This window comes from Eptatretus burgeri, chromosome 9 (assembly GCF_056783735.1).
Source record: "Eptatretus burgeri isolate ZD-2024b chromosome 9, Ebu_testis_v1, whole genome shotgun sequence".
NCBI classification, from domain to species: domain Eukaryota; kingdom Metazoa; phylum Chordata; class Myxini; order Myxiniformes; family Myxinidae; genus Eptatretus; species Eptatretus burgeri.
In genome coordinates this window covers 11034501-11055289 of record NC_140969.1, presented here as the reverse complement: position 1 = coordinate 11055289, position 20789 = coordinate 11034501, and the positions used below count along the sequence as shown (strand labels likewise).

Here is a 20789-nt window from a genome sequence, read left to right as displayed (position 1 = left end):
ACCAACTTCAACTTGCACAAACATGAAGAAAAATCATTGATGACACCTGAAAACAAAAAATAAATTTGCAAAATTGTTAACAAAATGTGAAGACTGCGCAACAATGACGCGAGTGATGCACACAATGTATCAGAGACCACCGCCATGTTGTTTTCACCGAAACCTTCAAGGATTTGTCGGATTCAAAGGATCTGGATCATGCTGGAATCCTCGAGAATCGATAAACATCATGCAACTTAACTGTTCTTTTAGATTTTAACTGTTGCGTTGATCAAATAACATAAGCACAAGGTCTGTTAATCTCACATTGCAGATGGGTCAGTGATCTGTCCATAGTGTTTTTATTATACAATCTCTCCTCTTGTCTAACTCCCGCAGTGCTCATGTGTTCTTCCAGTCAACATCCCCCGGAATACCCCAAAAGCCAAGCTTTCTGCACACCTCAACTCATCTGCTCCTCTTTTGTTGCTTGATTAAAACTACCTTCCAGAGACTGATCAATCCCAGGGCTTCATAAGGATGGTGAACTACCATAAAATATCACCTCCATCCTTAATCCTTACCCACAGCTTTTTACCCCCATGAGCATTCCCTTGCCGCTAACACTCCCATTTGCAGGTTAGTGTTTCCTCGATCCACACTATGTTCTTGTTTACACACCTCTTCTCTCGATGATCTTCCTATTCCGTCATCCCCTTGCTAGTTTTGTCCAAATATGGCACCACCGTCTATACGTCGCATTTCCACCCTCTGTCACCTCACTCTTTCATGCGCCTCGATCAGGTAGAAAAAAAAAAATGAACAAAAGTAATGCAAAAGAGAGGGAGTTGCACAGCATACAACTATGGTATTGATAAAATGAAGAAGTGGTCTTCCTGGTGAAGGCGAGTATCTACCTGCATCGGTGGACAGGTAGAACAATGGATGAAATCAACAGAAAATTGCTCGAAGTGTGCTGACCGCCCTGGAGGAGGAGGAGATTGGGACCATACTCTGTGCGGAGCGTTGGTGCTCCCTAAGCAGTCTCCTTGGCTATTGGGCACAATCCTGGACAGGTCGCCACTCCGACACATTATACCAGCATGCTGGCACTCATTTTGCCAACCTCGGAAGGATGACATAACCACCCTGGGAAGCAAGGAGAAACACGTTTTGGTCGTTAACCCTCCATCAGAGCACAATAGGTAATAATAATGGTCATGATAGTGTTTACTCCATCATACCAGTCTGACATTGCCCTTCGTTCACAATTAGAAGTCGCATGAGGCTATCTACATTCTACACATTGCATATGTATGAAGAGATAGGCGATGAATTGAAAAAAAAATACAATCGAGTGAAGAAAAAGAAAGGGGTAAGAGAGAACAGATTGTGCAGGGCAGTTAAGGAGGAGGAGGAGGGGGGAATGGAGTTGGGAACAGATTGAAGTCAGAGGAGGAAGGAGATTGCATACGGTGTTCAAAGGAATGGCGCTGGGGAGGGTTTGAGATCAAAAATCTACCATTATTGGTTACGGGGTTTTTTGTGGATGGTCTCTAACTGCACTCAGCCTCACAACAAAATTGAAATTGTCAATATGCAATCTCCAAGACACAAACATGGATCTAAGGTGTTGTGGGTTCAAATACAGCTAAAGGAAGTCACCACATCTCAGGAAGGCCGTAGCTGCCATAGAGAGGGTTCGGTGCAGGGCTACAAGATTGATTCCGGGCCTAGCTAGACTCAGCTGTGAGGAGCGGTTGATGGAGACAGGGCATTATTCACAGGAAAGGAGGCGGTTGCGAGGGGGTATGATGGAGATGTTTAAGATAATGAAAGGCAGAGATAAAATAAGTGCAGATGAATTATTCAACAGAGTAGACAGTGACAGAACCAGGCGCCATCGCCTGAGAGTAAAGAAGAGGAGAGTTAAGATGGTAGTAAGGCAGAGGACTTTCACTCAGAGAGTAGTTAATGCATGGAATGGTCTCCCTGGAAAGGTATTGGCAGCAGAAAAAGTAGATAAGTTTAAATTAGAATTATATAGGTTCCTGGAAGTTATGGAGATAGACTTTTAGGCAGCTTGAGCATTGATGGGTGATTATGTGCATCCATACAGAGTGAGTCTTGTCAAGGGGTGGTGTGTGCTTCTTGATGTTGTGTGTTTTTTCACCCAATTACTGCCTAAGCCCTCCACCCCCCCCCCCCCCACACACACACACACAAACACAAAGAAACAACAAAACAAAACAAAGGAAACCTCCAAAAAACAAGAAGAAAACATTTTGCATCTTTCTGTCTTTATATATATATATATATATATATATATATATATATATATATATATATATATATATATATATATATATATATATATATATATATATATATATATATATATAGAGGTCTGGTGTTGATGTGGCACAGGTATGATTGGCCAAATGTCAAATTTCCTTGTGTATTCCTTGTGTAGAGGTACATGGAAATATTCATGATTTGAATTCTGAGCTCCTGAAAAATGAACTATTCTCAGAATAAGTACAAATTACTCTCAGGTTGATGAGAAACACCCTGCTGGATAACTGATGACCTTTGAGGAGGTGGGCTCATTTGCTCCGCTTGGTCTGTTCTGCACGTGATGCCAGGCCGCACATTGTGGTCGACTCCAAGTACCCTCAGGGCAACTTAAGATGGGAACTAAAATTATACCGAGGGTATGAAAACTGCAGAACGGCAGTACTGCCTGTAATGTGTTAAATTTTTCAATGCTGTATGCTCTACATTTTGTTTTTGTATATTCTTCATTCAAATCCAACACAAGGCAGCGGGGTAGCATCATTGGCTGAGGGTCTAACTGCGCCACTGAGGCAATGCCCGTTGCTGGTTCGGGCAGAAATTTGGAATTTGTTCATGGTTCCGGCGATAGCTCACCTACTCTTTGAGGACACCCTGGGATATTTAACATCCACCAACAAATGCTGGCAGATTCGACACCAGTTTAACATCTATCCAAGGGGTGATACATACATCAATGATCCACCCTGCCTGTGAAGCACCAAGATGACAGACAGTTCATAGCTGGGTTGGGATTCAAACCCAGGCTAGACAGCTTAGATGTGAGTATGCTTACCTCCAGGGTCTAGGCAATCCTGCCAACCATATTTGTATATGATGTCACATTACTTGCATATATGCCTGGTGTTGGCTTAATGGTTAGGGTGGTAGGCTTGGGATCTGAGGATCCTGAGTTCAAATCCCACTTGCTGTTGAATTAATACCAGGTGGGGTTGACTCTGCCTGTCATCCTTCCGAGGTGTGCAAAATGAGTACCAGCTTGCTGGTATCCTGTGTCGGAGTGGTGACCCGTCCAGGATTGTGTCAAATAGCCAAGGAGACTGCTGAGGCAGCATCAACACTCTGCACAGAGTATGGACCCAATGGATAGACTTGCATTTATTAGAAAATACCTCCAGCTCTGCTGTCCTCTGTGTTCTGGTACATGGTGTCAGAACACCTGTTTTAATTGCAAAATATGAGCTTCTGCATGACCCATCCAACAATCTATGAACTTTTTATATGAACTATGGCAAACATTAACTTTGATCATCCCATGATTGACTGGGATAGTGTGGATTTGTATTCGGAATTTGGAGTGTTCAAGAACCATGTGCAGTTCGTGTTTGCCATGAGGTTGGCCCAAAATTGAGATACAAGGAAAGAGCCGGCTGGCGAGGAAAATAGATCGGACAGGAGGAAAGAGAAATTTACAAGACACTAACTTGGGTGAAGGTGACCCAGAAAAAGTTATTGATATATTTGAAGTGAGAATGAAAGGACATTTTAATTTTCCTGGACCGTGAGCATGAAAATCCTGACGGCATTTTAATTGACGCTATTATCAATGGTATTTATGAACAAACAATCCAACACTCCTGAGACAGGGGTGAAGATCTGTCACTGGCAAAGGTGCTAGAAATAGGCTAACAGTATGAGCTGTCACAGAAGCAAGTCCACATTGTGTGTGTGTGATGAGGACACTTGTGTCCTCTGTATCTAACAATAACAGCCCACATACATCGTCAAAACCAACATCACGTTTCCCCAGCAAGCAACCCTCTGTCGCAAAACCAGGACCAAACCAAAGAACCAGGATAATTGCATGCCCAGCAATAGGGTCTACCTGTTCATCCTGCAAAAAGCCAAACCACTGTTTCACAGTGTCGTCACCACCTGAAAATAGGTGTGCGTTCGCGGGATGTCGAGTTATACAGTGAGCCAGATGAATAAGAAGTCCCAACATACATGAAGCACAGATTGTCAGCATTTTAAAATATCGTGCTTATATATCGGTTTTGGCCCCATCCCTCAATAGTGATCAAAGAATCACTTTAAAAATTAAATTTTCGAATCCGGATCTTCACTAAAATTTAATCGGTTTGTCCTCATCACACATCCAACTTGTCCACCAAATTTCGTTTGAATCAGTCCGCCAAATTTTGTCCGAATCCATCCACAACTTTTTGACATATCCTGCTCACAGGTAGACAGACAGACAGACAGGGGTGAAAACATAACCTCTACCACCAAAGATGCATGGTAATACTACAGCGTCAGGCAACAAATGCACACAGATGGTTCGTGTGTTTGAAAAATCACAAAGTGAACGTCCCTATTGACATATTGAACACATTCACTTTTTATGATACTTGGGATATATATGAACACTGTGGTATCAGTGAAAAATTGTCGCAGGGGAGTGCAAGGTAGGTCCCACTGGCCCCCAGCCAATTAGATATCCCAGAATAAACTGCCAGCTGAACCACTTAAACAAATTCCAACTATAGACTTAACTTTCATGGTGATGGGCACACATGTTTTTCAGTTGGAATTATCGAAGTACTTGTCGACTGTGGATGGCTTATGTTCAAAATTAATGGAGGTGGTCGAACTCAAAGATCTACACAAACTGAACCACAACTGAAAAGCTGCAATAACATTTCAGCCAACATGGCATTCCCAGAATTATCCAAAGTGACAATGGTCTCAGTTTGACAATCAGATAGTGACAACTCATGAGCGGTATTCACAAAAAAATTTTCTGAATTTGGAAATGAGCACTGCACTGCTAGTCCTGACTCTCCATGCTCCAATGCAGAGGTTGAGAAAGCTGTGCAAAGAACATAGAAACTGTGCAAGGAATGTGCAGACAAACATCTAGCACTCCTTGACGACAGAACAATGCCACTGGATGCCATTGGAGGGAATCAATCTGTCTCTGTCAAACACTTTATGGGTTGGCACCCACGGACTACTTTACCTGCATCAAACGCACTTCTTGCTCGAGTCAACTACAAGGTGATGTAAAACGTCATTTTGATCAAAGCCAAACAGAAGTTCGATTACAATCTGCCTTCTAAGGCAACACTTTCACTGTTTGGGAAAAGGAGATCATTTTAAGGTGGGGCCTTTCCCTGGGTCGAAACAATGGTCTCCAGCAGTGGTCCTGAAATATCATCAATTACCATGTTCGTATGTCATTCAATTTGGTGACCGCAAATACCAATGTAATACGCAAAATCTGCACATGGCTACTGAGGCAGCCAATTGAACAAGCCACTCAGCTACATTATATCTGTATGGAGATGACTCAAGTGATACAGAAACTGATACACTAACCAGGTTGCAGTTCCTGATGATCAGCAGCCACCTGGTAGTCCTGAGATTACTGTAGCTCCTACAAGCGAGAACAACCCCCATTCAGTATCATTACCACCAGCGGTTACTTACATTGCCCATGGAGGTCAAACGGTGTGACCGCCACAGAGGCTGGGCTTTTCGTGAACCTTTGACCCCTTGAACATCAGCCTGCTTTGAACGTATAGAGTATAGACCAATGAGTTCTTAACCTTCAATTTTATTTGACATATATATATATATATATATATATATATATATATATATATATATATATATATATATATATATATATTAGGCTAATGCTGTTTGTTATCTGTCTGTCTGTCTGTCTGTCTGTCTGTCTGTCTGTCTGTCTGTCTGTCTGTCCCACCATAAAATACAAAAACACTCCTTGAGGAGAAAAAAAATAAGTAAAAGTTTCTTCAAATTAATCCAAATCTCCGGAAAAATTACAAATTTTTCAATCGGATGGGAAATTGGTCCCAGGTGGTTTATAGGCAACAGACTGCTACCTCAATCACTCCTGCAAATATATATTTTTCCCTGCTAAGAAATATATAACCTCACATTTTTAAACTCTTTCAACCAGTGCAAGAATAACTAGAAGGGCACTCTTCGACGTTGCCAGATATGCCTCCACTCACATTATTACATCATTGTACATACTTGTACCAAGTTTGATTTAAATCCATGAACTCAGATTCAAAATATTAAATAATTCTGGCTGCCAGACCATGTGGCGGATGAGGTTGAAATTTAAAATATATGTTCCACATGACTACTAGATCATAATTGTAAATAAAATTATGATAATTATGATCATAGATAAAATTATGATCATAGATAAAAATGAAACACACTAACAATGACTACTAGATCATAATTGTGAAATTTCACGTCGATTGATGAAGCGGTTGAAGGGAAATAATTTTTTTAATCCTTTCGTTGAATCCAATGTGGCTGCCAGACCATGTGACTTATTTATTATTCATGAACATGAGGCTTGGTATCTCCGAGGCTTGGGGAACATGTGTGTGAAGTTTCCCCTCGATCTGTCCAGCCATTCTGGAGAAGATGGTTTTCAAAGGTTTTCGGGAAAATGCAATATGGCTGCCAAACCATGTGACCAAAACTTCATAGGTGGAGAACATTTTGTTCTTCAAGGATAGGCAATCATATCTGTAAAGTTTCCGCTCGATTTGTTCGGCTGTTTCGAAGATTTTTGAAGGTTTTTTTTTACGTTAAAAAAAATGGATGCCGAACCATGTGACCGATGACATCAATTTTTTTTCCTCCATACAATTTAGTCCTAGATGACCCTCAAAAGTTTTCATACAGATTGGAGAAAGCGTTCGACAAATACAATTATGACGTCATAACAAAGCCACCTTTGACATAATCAAAAATCACACTTGTTTCCAATAGTGAGCACTTCACATGTACCAAGTTTCAATTTTTTCCATTGAGCAGTTTTGGAGATACAGAGGTCCGAAGTCTATCCTTTTTCCAACATGGCTGCCACACCACTTGACCGATGACATCAAAATCATTTAAACATTCTACATGACTCGTCGCACATATTGTGAAAATTTAGGGTCAATTTGATAAGCGGTTACAGAGAAAACGGAGAAAATTAGCATGGACGGAAGTACGTACAAATGTACGGATGGAGGAACATACGTACGAACAGCCAGAAAACATAATTCCTCCGGCGACTTCATGAGCGGAGGCATAAAAAGCTTTCTTTTTATTTTACGTTTTTTATATTGTGGTATTTTTTTTACCATTGGCTTCTGCGAGTTGAACATTAATTTCTTCCAACTTAATGCTTCATGCATTGTTGTCCGCTCACAATTAACCAATCACCTTGGTGTATATAATTTTTATGTCGAATGCAATAGTCCATGAGCCAGTAGGGTTGGTCGGTACCATCTGGGGGGAATAATTCTCATAGTGATTTTTGGCAAGGCATACAACCCTAGAGTTAGAAAATATATGATAACATTGCATCGGTGGTAGCTTTTTGTGTGTTATCACCCTGTTAATATGCCTACCCTTACATAATCTTTTGTGCAAAATGGCCAGTACAAGGTATTAGACATCCTACTTCAACATAACATTATTTTTATCAGTCAAACATTAACATTGAAATTTGTCTCACCTTTTGCTGGGATCATTTGCTTCTCAACAAAAAGTGCTAAACATGCCGAGGTTCAAAGGTATGTCATTGGTGACACATATATCAATGTCTATTTCCTGTGTGATAAATCAAACCACCTTTAGAAAAGTATTTGTCTATCATTTACTGTGGAAAGTAAATAAAAGTTCTGGAACAATATAATTACATGGGTGTTTAGCAAATTTATTAATGAAATCCAAAAATCTAAATTTCTTTTTTGTATGTTGTATATTAAGATCAGTATAGCAGACAATGTTACCCCACCCCCCAAATGAAAAAAATACCTAATTTAGACGGATTTGTGCAGTTTGGTCAATGTCATGATGTTTTCCCTGTTGTTATTGAAGGATACTTTCCAAAAATCAAACAAAGGTGAATGATAGCATATTCATGAACAAGATTAATGTTTTTTCCCTGTAATTTCTAAAAAAATACAGAATTTCAGGGATTTAGATACTCAATAATGCACATATGAAGGCATCAAACATCCGTATTACACAATATAAACCAATAAGACATGTGGTTAATCATGTGGTTAGCAAGATGGTTAATCATGTGCAATTTGATGAATGAGTCAAAGGTGAAAATGAAACACTATCTTCTGTTGTAGGGTATAAAATTACAGAATAGAAACATAAATGTGGTGTTCCACACTAACAAGGCCAATGCCTCGGCCCAATGTGTTGCTGATAAACATATTGTCTTATGAACCAAAGACGGATCCTTTATAGTTTCTAAGACATCTCTGATCATATGCACTGATTGTAAGTGATATAAAATGTTCAAGATGAACTTTAAAATCATAATCATTGTCCAGTTCTTCAATATCATCATCTAAACTTTCCCCTTCGTCTGACTCAAAGATGGACGCCTGGTTCTCACAGTCTGGCAATCTGCACATATCAGTGCATTTCAGTCCGTTTGACAAACACACACATTTTGGTAGTGAACACTTCCTTTTACAATTGCAGGCCAATAAATCAAGGACCACCTCAGGTGCTGGCTTACCATCCATCCAGTGCACCACCGACTGTTCAACTCCTTCCTTCTCCATCTTCCATCCTCAGCCAACAGGACTTGGTACTTCCGGGTCCTGTTCAAGACATCGTCTCCATGTTGTAGCCTGGTAGTTGGCTCTTTGTGCGTGTTTCACTAAGCAGTCCCTGCATGGTGGAAGCTGCTGGCTCTCTATCTCACCTTTCTTAGCACAGAGCAGGTTGTACCTTAGATCATTGACCTTCGTGGATGATGCCTTTTGTGCATAGAGGAGGCAAGTAAATGCCTCTAGTTTGTCCATCAATTCTCAGGAGAGGTCCCATATATGACCCAACTCGAGGAATGTGTCCTGGGTTTCCCTGTTGCTGGACAAGAGTTTCAAGGTGCTTGTCTTCCCTTTGCCTGCAAACGCACTGACAACGTCACATCCTGTACATGCATGCATCCCAATGAGAGCCCTACAGACATCTATGCCAACAGTGACAGCAACCTTCATGATGTGAACGAGCCTCGTCCGGGTTCTAGTTCCACCTTTAATTTCAGAAAAGTTTATTTTGGGATGGGGTTACTAATCGGCTAATAACACACAAAAAGGCTACCACCAATGCAATGCTATCACAAAGTTTCTGACTGTAGAGATGTATACCCTGCCAAAAATTACGATGAGCATTATTCCCCTCGGATGGTACCGGTGGCCAAAAATTACCGGGTCTGGCTCATGGCCGAAAGGCCAACATGAGAGTTACATTGTTTGTAGAGCATAAGACTGTTTTCAGTCATGTTTTTTGAATTCCCATTACACTCACAGATTGGGTTATGTTGTTATGGCTACTACACAAGACTGAACCATTAGTTTCTTGTCTTCATCGCCGATATGATTTAGTCAGAGTAACATTCATTACAAATGTACAGCTGAAGATGGTGTGTGCATCAAGAGCTGTTGCTGACTAGGCCTGAAGGGGGAAAGTGACTTTCTGTTGGGTAGGCGAAGCTAGCCATCGACGTGTATTCTCATTAAACATCACATTTCTATCTTGAGTGACATATTGATCTCAGTCCTGTAGAAAGGGAGATGAAATGTATGTTCAATTTGTTAATGCTGTACATGACACACTGCTGTGCTCGAGGTCACATGTGACTTGTGTATAAAAAAAACACTTCTCGCTACGCCATCCTCAATGTTATGTTACACTGCTTATCAAATAACATAAACACAAGGCTTGTTACTCTCACATGGCAGACAGACAGGTCAGTGACCTCTGTTTTTTTAACATCTCCACTCCAGTCTAGCCCCCTCTGCTCTCTTAGCTCCAGAAAGAAGGGAAAGAAAAACACCCCTTGATTTTGTAATTCAGATATTATATTATTTAAAGCCACAACTTTTGCAATGTTTGTCATTATCTATAAAATTTAGTTATGGTTTATCAACACCTGATCAGGTGATGATGTGTACAGTATCATGCTACCAGAAGAATAAACCATTGTCGAGTTGATGATACTTGCAGCAACTCGTCCCCCACCCATCATCATCCATCAACATCCACCATCATCCATCAACATCCATCATCCACTCTTTCGCTATCTCTCTCTCTCTTGAAAATAACATGGATCGTTGTTACATCGTTCATTTGCTGCATGACTGAGTTGTTTCTGAAAAAAACAAACTTCAAAATACAAACAAAAAAAAACCTTTTGGTTGCTGGTTTAGAAAACACTGATAGTAACAGTCCAATGGAAAACTCTTTCTGTACAAATACGACTAACATTGTGTTGACCTACACATGTAACTACTGTATACTATCTATAGAAAATCGAGTTATCGACTCACCATTAAAGGTTGATGACTAAATCCAGTCGGAGCAGTGTCCCATAAGCTGTTCAGCATCAGTGCAGGTTAATACAGTCACAAGTTCAAGAAGAAGCAAGAAATGGCGTATCAGCAGTGGACCAATTCGGCGTTTTGTCGACAAAATAATATGATCCACTCGGTGATTCGGGTGTCATAAATGGCCAGTGCCCGTGGGAACAAGCTGCTCACCCAAAGGGATTCAACGATAGTCGTTCGGCGGTTGAAAGGAGCGAAAACCCACTGAAGATAAGGCCAAGACGTGGCACGTGTTACGAGGCTGCGGGTGCAGAGAGCAAAGTGCTGCGGGAGGATCGGGCCGTGAACGCGGTTTAACTCCAGTGAACTGCAGCGGGCGTTAGTTTAACTCCAGTGAACTGCAGCGAGCGTTAGTTTAACTCCAGTGAATCTCAAGTCCATGAGTCATTTCCCCGACGGTGTGAATAGCGAGCTGCCAGGTAGGGAAGCATCGTCACACTTAGATAAAGCCTTCATCTCCGCTCGTCCCTCGAGGGGGAGGTCGAAGAGCCCGATAGTCGTGTGGTGCAAAATGATTGGTTAGAAACCAGATTTTTTTTAAACCACACCGACACTACTGCCATTGGTTGGACAAGTAAATGGAACAAAGTTCATCTTCATCTTTTTTCATATGGCAGCTTGGCTGCCAGGTAGCAATCGTTTTGTTTGGGCACAGCTGTGCCCCTATACCAGTATTCTGGTACTCATTTCACCAACTTCAGAACAATGACAGGCTGAGTCAACCCCACCTGGTGTTAATTCAGCGACTGGCAAGGCTCAAACTCAGGCCCCTAAGATCCCAAGCCAGCCACCATAACCACTAAGCCAACATCAGACTAACAAAGTTCATGCTGCAAAAGTACTAACAAGTTGGCACTGATGAAAAGTACACTACATATCCTGTGGTGACCATACTATTCATACTTACATTATCAAGCTTACAAAATGATTGTTATACTGCTCAACATGGAAAAACAAATTACAACTACCATAGTGCTATCAAGCTCAATTATTAAAAATGACTTGATTGCATTGATGAAAATATTTCGAGCAATTAATTTATTGGAGGAAACAACCCAATTTTCTTCAATCATGCAGATCAGATCTGCAGGGCCAAGGGTCCACTCAAATGTGCAGTAAAATTATATAACTGTCAGACTTTAGGTGTCTCAGGGTTCTCATTGCCATTTTTGGACAGTCATGAAGTTGTTATTTCCAGGTTAAGACACCAATGAATTATTCATCAAGCAAGCAATGCCTCATTGAGCATAAACGGCCTATTTTAAGTGTTTATATGAACGTTACAGATTATAAACAGTGATTTTGAGTCCAAGGCCCACGGTTCCATTACAATTCAGTTGATCTGTGATGTGGGTTCTAATATCAAGATTTGTCTCCAATTCAATTGGATAAAGTAGGTGGGTGATCAGTGATAACTATTTTATGGTCTGACTGTTCAGGCTGGCCGAGCGGGTACGCACACTCGCCTCGAAGCTGTCTAGTCTGGGTTTGACTCCCGACCCAGCTCCGAACTGTCATCTTGGTGTTTTTCAGGCAGGATGATTCATCAATGTGTGTTTCGTCTCTTAGATGGATGTTAAATGGGTGTGCCATCTGCCAGAATTTGTTGATGGGTGGTAAAGATCCCATGGTGTCCTTTGAACTGAAGAGGAGGTGAGCTTTGCTGCTGCCACTGCCAAATTCCTGATCTAACCAGCAGAGGGTATTGCATCAGTGGCACAGCTGCACCCTCAGCCAATGATGCTTCCCTGCAGCCTTGTGTTGAATATGAATGAAGAAGAAGAATCACTATTCTGGTCTCTTGAAAGCTTAGTTACTGCTTCTAGCACTAAACTTACAAACGTATCAACCTGTATCACTGTTAAATTATGGTGTGCAGATGAGGCCGAGTGGTTGAAACTGCATTTGGGTCTTAAGTACTTCCTGTTTGTAATTTGGGTCTTGGTTTCTAGCACTCGACATTGATCAACTTGTAACTCTCAATCACAACTCTCTTTTCATCTGCAGCTATTTCCACTGCCACCATGCGAGCTAGTCGAGTGTCAACTTTGCAACAACCATCCGTGGCATTGTGACTCTAGGTCTGACCCAATCTGTAAACTATTCAACCTATGAAAGAACGACCCTGGTACACTGACTGAATCATGCAGATTGGCAATTGTGGTCAAGCAACATGCTTTCTCAACATGGAAAGCTAAACTCACCGAGTGAAACTTTAGATCATTCCATAATTTTGAGATTTCCCAAGTGATATCTGGAGTGTTCCAAGCCAGTGTATTGGACCCAGTCTTGTTCCTCATCTGCATAAAAACACTCTTTTCCTTTGTGCAGATGACTCCACATTGTGTCATGGAGTAACGATATCCTACTGACACACGGACAGCATCGGCATCACTCTTTCCTGATTTGGAATTGATGAGATGCTGGTTTGAGGAATGGAATCCCAACAATTGTCACTGCCTTACCTTGTCGCTCTGGAAGGATCATCCAACAAACTCACCTACATATTTCCCTGGGAAGCCACTCAAAGAGGTTGTCTCTTGAAATTCAGCACCTCATCATCAGTCACTTCCTCTCCTAAGCTGATCATATTGTGAATCTGCCCTCCAGAGCAAGCTACACACTGTGTATCCACCCTCGTACACAGCACCCATCGCTATCACCGATGAGTGGGTCGAAGAATGCACTGGACTCGCCTATTGAAATCTGTGAAGGATTTAATGCGTGCGAGGACAGTGTACAAGTTGATAAATTTGAAGGAGATAAAAGTCATAAGAAGGTATCCGTGGGGGAACCTTCAGGTGGAACATGTGGCGAACCAGAAGTCTGGAACATGCAATAATGGATGAGCAAAATTGAAGATGTTATATGGCTTGACATAATAATTTATATGTTTGCCTATTGTTTCGGTGAATGAACGTTGATATCAGATGTTTTGTCTGTGCATGGGGGATCAAAACTGGGAAGATTTGCTCCATTAAATATGAATTGGGTTTAAAGTACATCTCATCGTGAGGTGTACAAGACCATTAGCTTGGCCAGCTATGGAAGAAGAATGTATTTTTGCAATGTAACAACACAATGGAACATGGGACGTGTGGTTCGCAGAGGGGTTGGTTTTTGCCCATTTTTACCTGTGACATGCCACAGGTCTACAAGAGCTCAGCGTCAGCGTCGTGGACCGAACACATTAGGCCTGCAGGCCTCTGCTGATTATACACACTGTCCGTGTTTGTTGCATCAGACTTCCATTGGCTTTGTTTGGATCGACTGTTATGATGAGGGACCCCAAAAATCTAATCATATTTCAAATAAAAATTATTAGTAAGATTTAATCAAAGCCATACACGCCTCGCTAAAAATAGTGTTACATAATTTTTGAATGGCCTCATATTGGGGTTAAACATCAGTGATTGTGTGACAAATCAGCTTGTGCTGATAAAACTGTGGCGGAGGCTGACATGGATGAGAGGTGTCGAGTTAAACTTTTAATAACGCATTAAATGTGCGTTTCCCAATCACACTGTTCATCTTTTAAGAATGCATTGAATACGCATTTCTCAACCAGCCTGTGACCTGATTTTTAAAGCCAATTCATTTGTGCTTATTGGCGAGGTCCCATACCCACGAATGACCATGTTCAGGTTTCTATGAACAAAAGGTTTATTTTTACAACAGAGAGAGCGTGAGGGTGTGAGAAAGAAGGTGAGAGGGAGAGAGACAGAGACAGAGACAGAGACAGAGAGAGAGAGAGAGAGAGAGAGAGAGAGAGAGAGAGAGAGAGAGAGAGAGAGAGAGAGAGAGAGAGAGAGAGAGAGAGAGAGAGAGAGAGAGAGAGAGAGAGAGAGAGAGAGAGAGAGAGAGAGAGAGAGAGAGAGAGAGAGAGAGAGAGAGAGAGAGAGAGAGAGAGAGAGAGAGAGAGAGAGAGAGAGAGAGAGAGAGAGAGAGAGAGAGACAGTGAGAGAGAGGGGGGAGATAGAGAGGGGGGAGAGAGAGACAGAGACACAGAGACACAGAGACACAGAGAGACAGAGAGACTGAGAGACTGAGAGAGAGAGTCAGAGAAGCTTGTCGTCTTCCTCACTGAGGAAGAGGAAGTTAGCAATACACTCCTACTTTCCTAAAATTTGGGAAAGAGGGCGAGAACTAAACAAAATAAGGAAAGGCAAGCAAAATAAAAACCAAAATAAAGCAGGTTTAAAGTGAAAGGCTTTTAAATAATTAATGGATTAACAGGGCACCGCCCAAAAGCAGGCGATACCCTGACTAGCGCCACGACGAGCTCTCTCTCCTCCACACAGAAAGGAAACACAGGAAAAGCTCACAAACAAAAAAACACGAGCACAGAGGGATGAAATGGGGAAAGGGAAAACACAAACTGGCACAACAGAGGACGGGCCCTCACGACGCAAAGTGAGCAGCCGCCATGACAGTACACATGACGAACCAACAGCCAGTAGGGGGTGAGAGAGAGGGAGAGAAACAGAGAGAGAGACAGAGAGAGACAGAGAGAGAGAGGGAGAGACAGAGAGAGACAGAGAGAGAGGGAGAGACAGAGAGAGACAGAGAGAGACAGAGACAGAGACAGAGACAGAGACAGAGAGAGAGAGAGAGAGAGAGAGAGAGAGAGAGAGAGAGAGAGAGAGAGAGAGAGAGAGAGAGAGAGAGAGAGAGAGAGAGAGAGAGAGAGAGAGAGAGAGAGAGAGAGAGAGAGAGAGAGAGACAGAGAGAGAGAGAGAGAGAGAGAGAGAGAGAGAGAGAGAGAGAGAGAGAGAGAGAGAGAGAGAGAGAGAGAGAGAGAGAGAGAGAGAGAGAGAGAGAGAGAGAGAGAGAGAGAGAGAGAGAGAGAGAGAGAGAGAGAGAGAGAGAGAGAGAGAGAGAGAGAGAGAGAGAGAGAGAGAGAGAGAGAGAGAGAGAGAGAGAGAGAGAGAGAGAGAGAGAGAGAGAGAGAGAGAGAGAGAGAGAGAGAGAGAGAGAGAGAGAGAGAGAGAGAGAGAGAGAGAGAGAGAGAGAGAGAGAGAGAGAGAGAGAGAGAGAGAGAGAGAGAGAGAGAGAGAGAGAGAGAGAGAGAGAGAGAGAGACAGAGACAGAGACAGAGAGAGAGACAGAGAGAGACAGAGAGAGAGACAGAGACAGAGAGAGAGACAGAGAGACACACACATGACAAAACTGAGGTAACATATATCAAGTTAAACCCCCTGTTCAGAGTCACTCTGAATCTTATCTATATCTAATCTTATTCATTCACGAAGAAACAAGGACAGACACAGCACAAGGTGAATGAGATGGATTGGAGAATGTAACCTGAGCCGTGGGTCATGATTTGCTATATTCTCAGACCCAGCTTTCACCACATAGACACGTGGGACATGAGCAAGGATGAGGGAGTTGAGTGGACAGAGGATGAATATATATATATATATATATATATATATATATATATATATATATATATATATATATATATATATATATATATATATACAGGTTGTGACCACAGTGCGGTCAATCTTGTTGTGTCTTGCATTCGTGGCATGTTGTAGTTACAGTGACAAAAGCCCATAAGAACTTTGGTGCAGAAGGCAAGATGGACACAAAAGATTATGTTGACATATAAAAATGTAAAAGGTAGAACAAAATGCCCAGTGTGTTTTTTTTTAAGTGCCCAACACAAACGACAAAAACTACACCGTCCATAAACGACAGAAACTCACAGACACGTATTAAATCATACTGCCATAAAACCCAGCAACACCGTCACCCTTTGTACCTTTGGGATGAAATGACAATGTCGTGTTTTCACTGCAACTCCACCACCGGACACACTGGTGTAATGGCTGGAGCATTTCCTTGCATCTGCGAGGTCAGCGGTTCAAACCGTGGCTGAGTCATACAAACGACTTGCAAAAAAATAATAAAGTACGTTCAGCAACTTCTGCACTCTTCAAACTCATTCTTCCCTCCAGCTCTTCAAGACTGCTGTTCATCACCTTCTCAAATCATTCCCCATACAAAACCATGATCTTTTCTACACCCGTTAAACCACCTCCCAAAATTTGGCTTCTGTATCCATCTTGTCCACCACTTGTGTTCTCTTGTCCCTCTTGTTACCCTCATCCCTTGTTTGTCCGTCTCCGTCTATTTTCTCCCTGGGCCCTGCTGTTGGCAGTTCCCCCCTTCTCTTTTCGCTGTTCCTTTGTTAAGTTGCATCCTGATCCATTCTGTGTTCTAGCTCTTCCAGAAGCCTTGACTGTGAATGTAAAAAAAAGAGGAACAGTGGATCATGCTTGATCCAAGCAAGTATAGACAGACCCACGTTACTGCAAACAGATATTTTGACCTTTTCACAAATATAATCTTTACATTTACGATGCGGAGTTTACACTCAAACTGGTTGCTAGGCAATGCTAACATGCTCCTCTTCCTTGGCAGTGCAGATGCATTTGCACTTGGTGGTGCATTTCGCTACCAGGGAGATGTAAAAATCCAGGAAGTAATAAAATTATATAAGTAAATTGTTGCTCTTGATGTTTTGCAAATGGATTTATGCAATCTCACCTGTATTTTGGGGATTTTTGAACGTCTGGCCTTGTATTTGTGTTCGTCTTTCTTTCTTGTTTTTGTATACATTGTCGAAGCTCGTGGAAGAGCTAGTATTAGCACACTGAACAGATGAGGACGCAACTGGACAAAAGGAACAGCAGAGAGAGAGTGGAAGCACCAACAGCAGAGTTGAAGACGAAGATAGAGGCAAACTTGGACAAACAATGCATGTGGGAAGGAATGGAGGGCACGAGAGGATGCATGGGGTGAAGAAGATGGATACAGAAGGAAACTCTCAGGAGGGAAAACTGGAAATTTGGAAAGAGGAGGGATGGAGGAGGGGGGCGGTAACAAGGATGGAAAAGTTGGTGACAATCTGAGATGGTGGTGAACAGCTGCCTTGAAGACCTAGAAGGAAGAATGGGATTGAAGAGAATGTGGAAGTTGGTTCCACAGGTGGAAAAAAAGGGGAAGAAATGAATGGAGGTGAGCAGTGATCTTGGATATAGGTAGTTTCACCAGGAGGGAGTTGATGGTGGACCATATGTGCCCTGCAGAAAACTGGGGGGAGGGGGGGGACAAAGCATGGAACGAGCAGTGGGTTCAAGACCAGAAAGGAGGCGAGAGAAAACAGAGGGACCACCGACCTGTCTGTGATGGCGAAGTGATAGGCCCATAGACTCAGCTTTATCATGGGAGATTCCAATGATCTTGAAGGCTTTCGTTTCCACGGTGTCAAGCTGAGCAAAATGTGAGGCAGGAGAGCCAGCCCAGTGGGGGAGAGCAGTGCTCCATCAAGCTGCGGATGAAAGCCTTGTAGGTAGATAGGAGTTCAGGACAAAGCAAGTTTTCTTTATTCCAGGGTTAATTCCCAGATAGTGCATACAGGAAATAAGCATTGACAAAAACATGTTCTGAATGCTTGTTTTATCGCCACGGTGCCTGATACAGAGACCCGTCTCGATACGTAAACATGTATTACTTAATATATGTACTATAACACTTGCCCCTGTACACCATCTGTAAACGACAAATGTTTACGACTTCCTACCACTGTACAATATCTGTAAAAGATACAACCCTACAGACACTTCTCTAATTATACCACCATAAAACTGAGAAACAACAGTTCCCTTGGAAAGTGCCTGTGCAAGATAACATGATGTGCCATTGTGTTCGGTCACGCAACCCTTAGTGAGTGGGAACGATGCTGCACGGGCGGACCATTCTATCTGGACTTTTTCATTTGCAGACATTTAAGGTGCGTTTTGTGATTTTTCCTGGAATCCTGGCTTCGAGTTACATCAACTGGAATGCAAACTTTCCTCTTTATCGTCCACCGAGAATGTACGAAACATTTATATGAGTGAGTGGTGAGAAAGACCTTTATATATTCGAGATTTCTTAATGTCAAGGAAAAAAAAACAATATTTGTTATTCATTACATATCATTCCCATGTGGTGTTGTGCACCATTGTCCCAAAATAAACTGTACTGCTCTTTTTCAGAACACCATCTGTTTTGTGTTCTCTCATTAGGAATATTCTTATGAAAACAAGCTCGCATCCTTCACACCACTGGCCATTTTAGCTTGGAACCACAGTTTTAATTGGTCCTCAGAGCTTTTATTTCCTTTCCAGATTACACATAAACGGTACACATTGGCAAAGTGCAATAAACATTTTTATAAAACTGACTTTGTAAGATTTTTTTTTCCTGTGGGGGTCTACAAATTTGATCACAGGCAAAACATAGAACGGCAATAGTACTTTGTACGACTTGTACTGGTTCTTGTGAGATCCCACCTTCTTGTGAGAACAATTATTCCCACCTTCTTGTGAGATCAGCTGGAAAATATTTTTAGCCAAAATCTTTTCCGAACTGGCTGCTCAGGCCCGACTTTCAATTGAGGGTGATTTTGGTAGGAATTTTTTAATTTGTTGATTTTGGAATCAGGATTCCAGGATTCACCCCCCCTCCCCCCAATTTTTTTTTTCTATATTCCCACATCCATCTATTACAAACTAGCAAATAAAACCCGCCTCTTCGCTGAATGGGATATCAAGGAATGGGGAAGGGGGGAGGGGAGAGAGAGGAGGGAGGGAGAGAGAGGAAGAAGGGGAGAGTGAAGAAGTGGAGGGGTAGAGAGAGGAGGGGAGAGAGAGGAGGATGGGGAGCAGAAGAGAGGAGGGAGGGGAGGGAGAGAAGTGAGGAGAGCGAGAGCGGAGAGGGAGAGAAGAGGGAGGAAGGGGAGGAGAGATGAAGAGGATGGGGGAGGGGGGAGAATCAGTTTGGTCCATCCATCCATCCCTTCCCTCCATCCCATCCATCCCTTCCCTCCATCCCATCCATCCCTTCCCTCCATCCCATCCATTCCTTGCTTCCATCCAACCGTTAATAAGGAACAACACTGAAGGGCACAACACAGGCAGGTGGTTGTGCAGATGGACAGTGCAAAGGGACAGTGCGGCTTGCTCTGCAGCCAAGTGGCTTAAGCACTCAACTCAAGCAAGCACTCCAATGAAATGGTTGAGAAGGAATGCCAGGCTTGGCAAGCGATTAGCAATTATTGATCTGTCATATTAAACACCTCCTGGAAACGTCCAAAATGTAAAACTATGTACGAATTGGACAAGTGAACACTTTATTAACAATCGGAACTCTTGCTAAGTTCAATTTTGGAGCTAAAATTTTGTAATTCAGCTCAGTTTAAGAGATTCTTGAGGTTATGGCATATGCGGAAATGAAATAAAGCCACAAACACTGCCTTCTCCAGGCGTTCATAAGCATTGCAATGTACCCAGTGATTTGTAGAGATGATGAACAGGCATTCGATAATATGAGTGAGGAAAGTGAAAAAAAAAACGTTATCTTTAATAATTCGTTTCTGCCTGTTCCAAGTCATTGTGCCCGTACGTGGTTGACCAGGCCAAAAAACATGGCAGCTTCAGATCCCAGCAAGGTAACCCACGATATGCCCTAAGACCCCAGGCGTGCGAAGCGCTAACTTTGTATTATCACTAACTTTGATGACATGGGGGCTCGAGTCGAGATCAGAGAAAAATGTATCAACAACATAAGGTGTGCTGATGATGTCACTCTGTTGGCAGAAAGTGAAGAGGACTTGATGAAATTGCTGCAGACAGTGAAGAAGGAAAGTAAAAAAGCTGGTCTTTATTTAAACCTCATAAATGTTGAAATCTTGTCAGCTGAGATGTTCGATGTGTCCAGATTGGGAGACAATTAGGTTGAAATTGTGGAAAAGTTCATCTTCAAAAAAATAAAGCAAGGAAGAAGGGTTGTGAGATTGAAGTGAGTGGAGAATGTAGAGGAGAAATTAAGAGACAATTATCATTGAGGAGAACATCAATGTCAGGATTGACAAAGATCTGTAAAGAGAAAGATGTGACAATTCAAACCAAGAGGAGGCTGGTGAATGTTTTGTTTTTTCTCTTTGCAATGTAGGGATGTGAGTCGTGAACAGTGAAAAAGAAGGCAAGGAAGAAGACT

At 42.2% G+C, this 20789-nt stretch overlaps 1 long non-coding RNA gene across 2 annotated transcripts in view; it reads right to left on the bottom strand.

Moving 5' to 3' along the window:
• Positions 1–20789, bottom strand: part of LOC147019524 (uncharacterized) — a 91543-nt gene that overhangs the window by 13024 nt on the left and 57730 nt on the right. Inside the window, exon 4 of one of the 2 annotated variants that reach the window (XR_015061447.1) lies at positions 53–1128. The exons of the other annotated variant lie outside the window; for it this stretch is intronic. This is a non-coding gene — a long non-coding RNA (uncharacterized LOC147019524). Of the gene's footprint in view, positions 1–52; positions 1129–20789 lie in introns of those variants that run through there. 2 annotated transcript variants of the gene reach the window in all.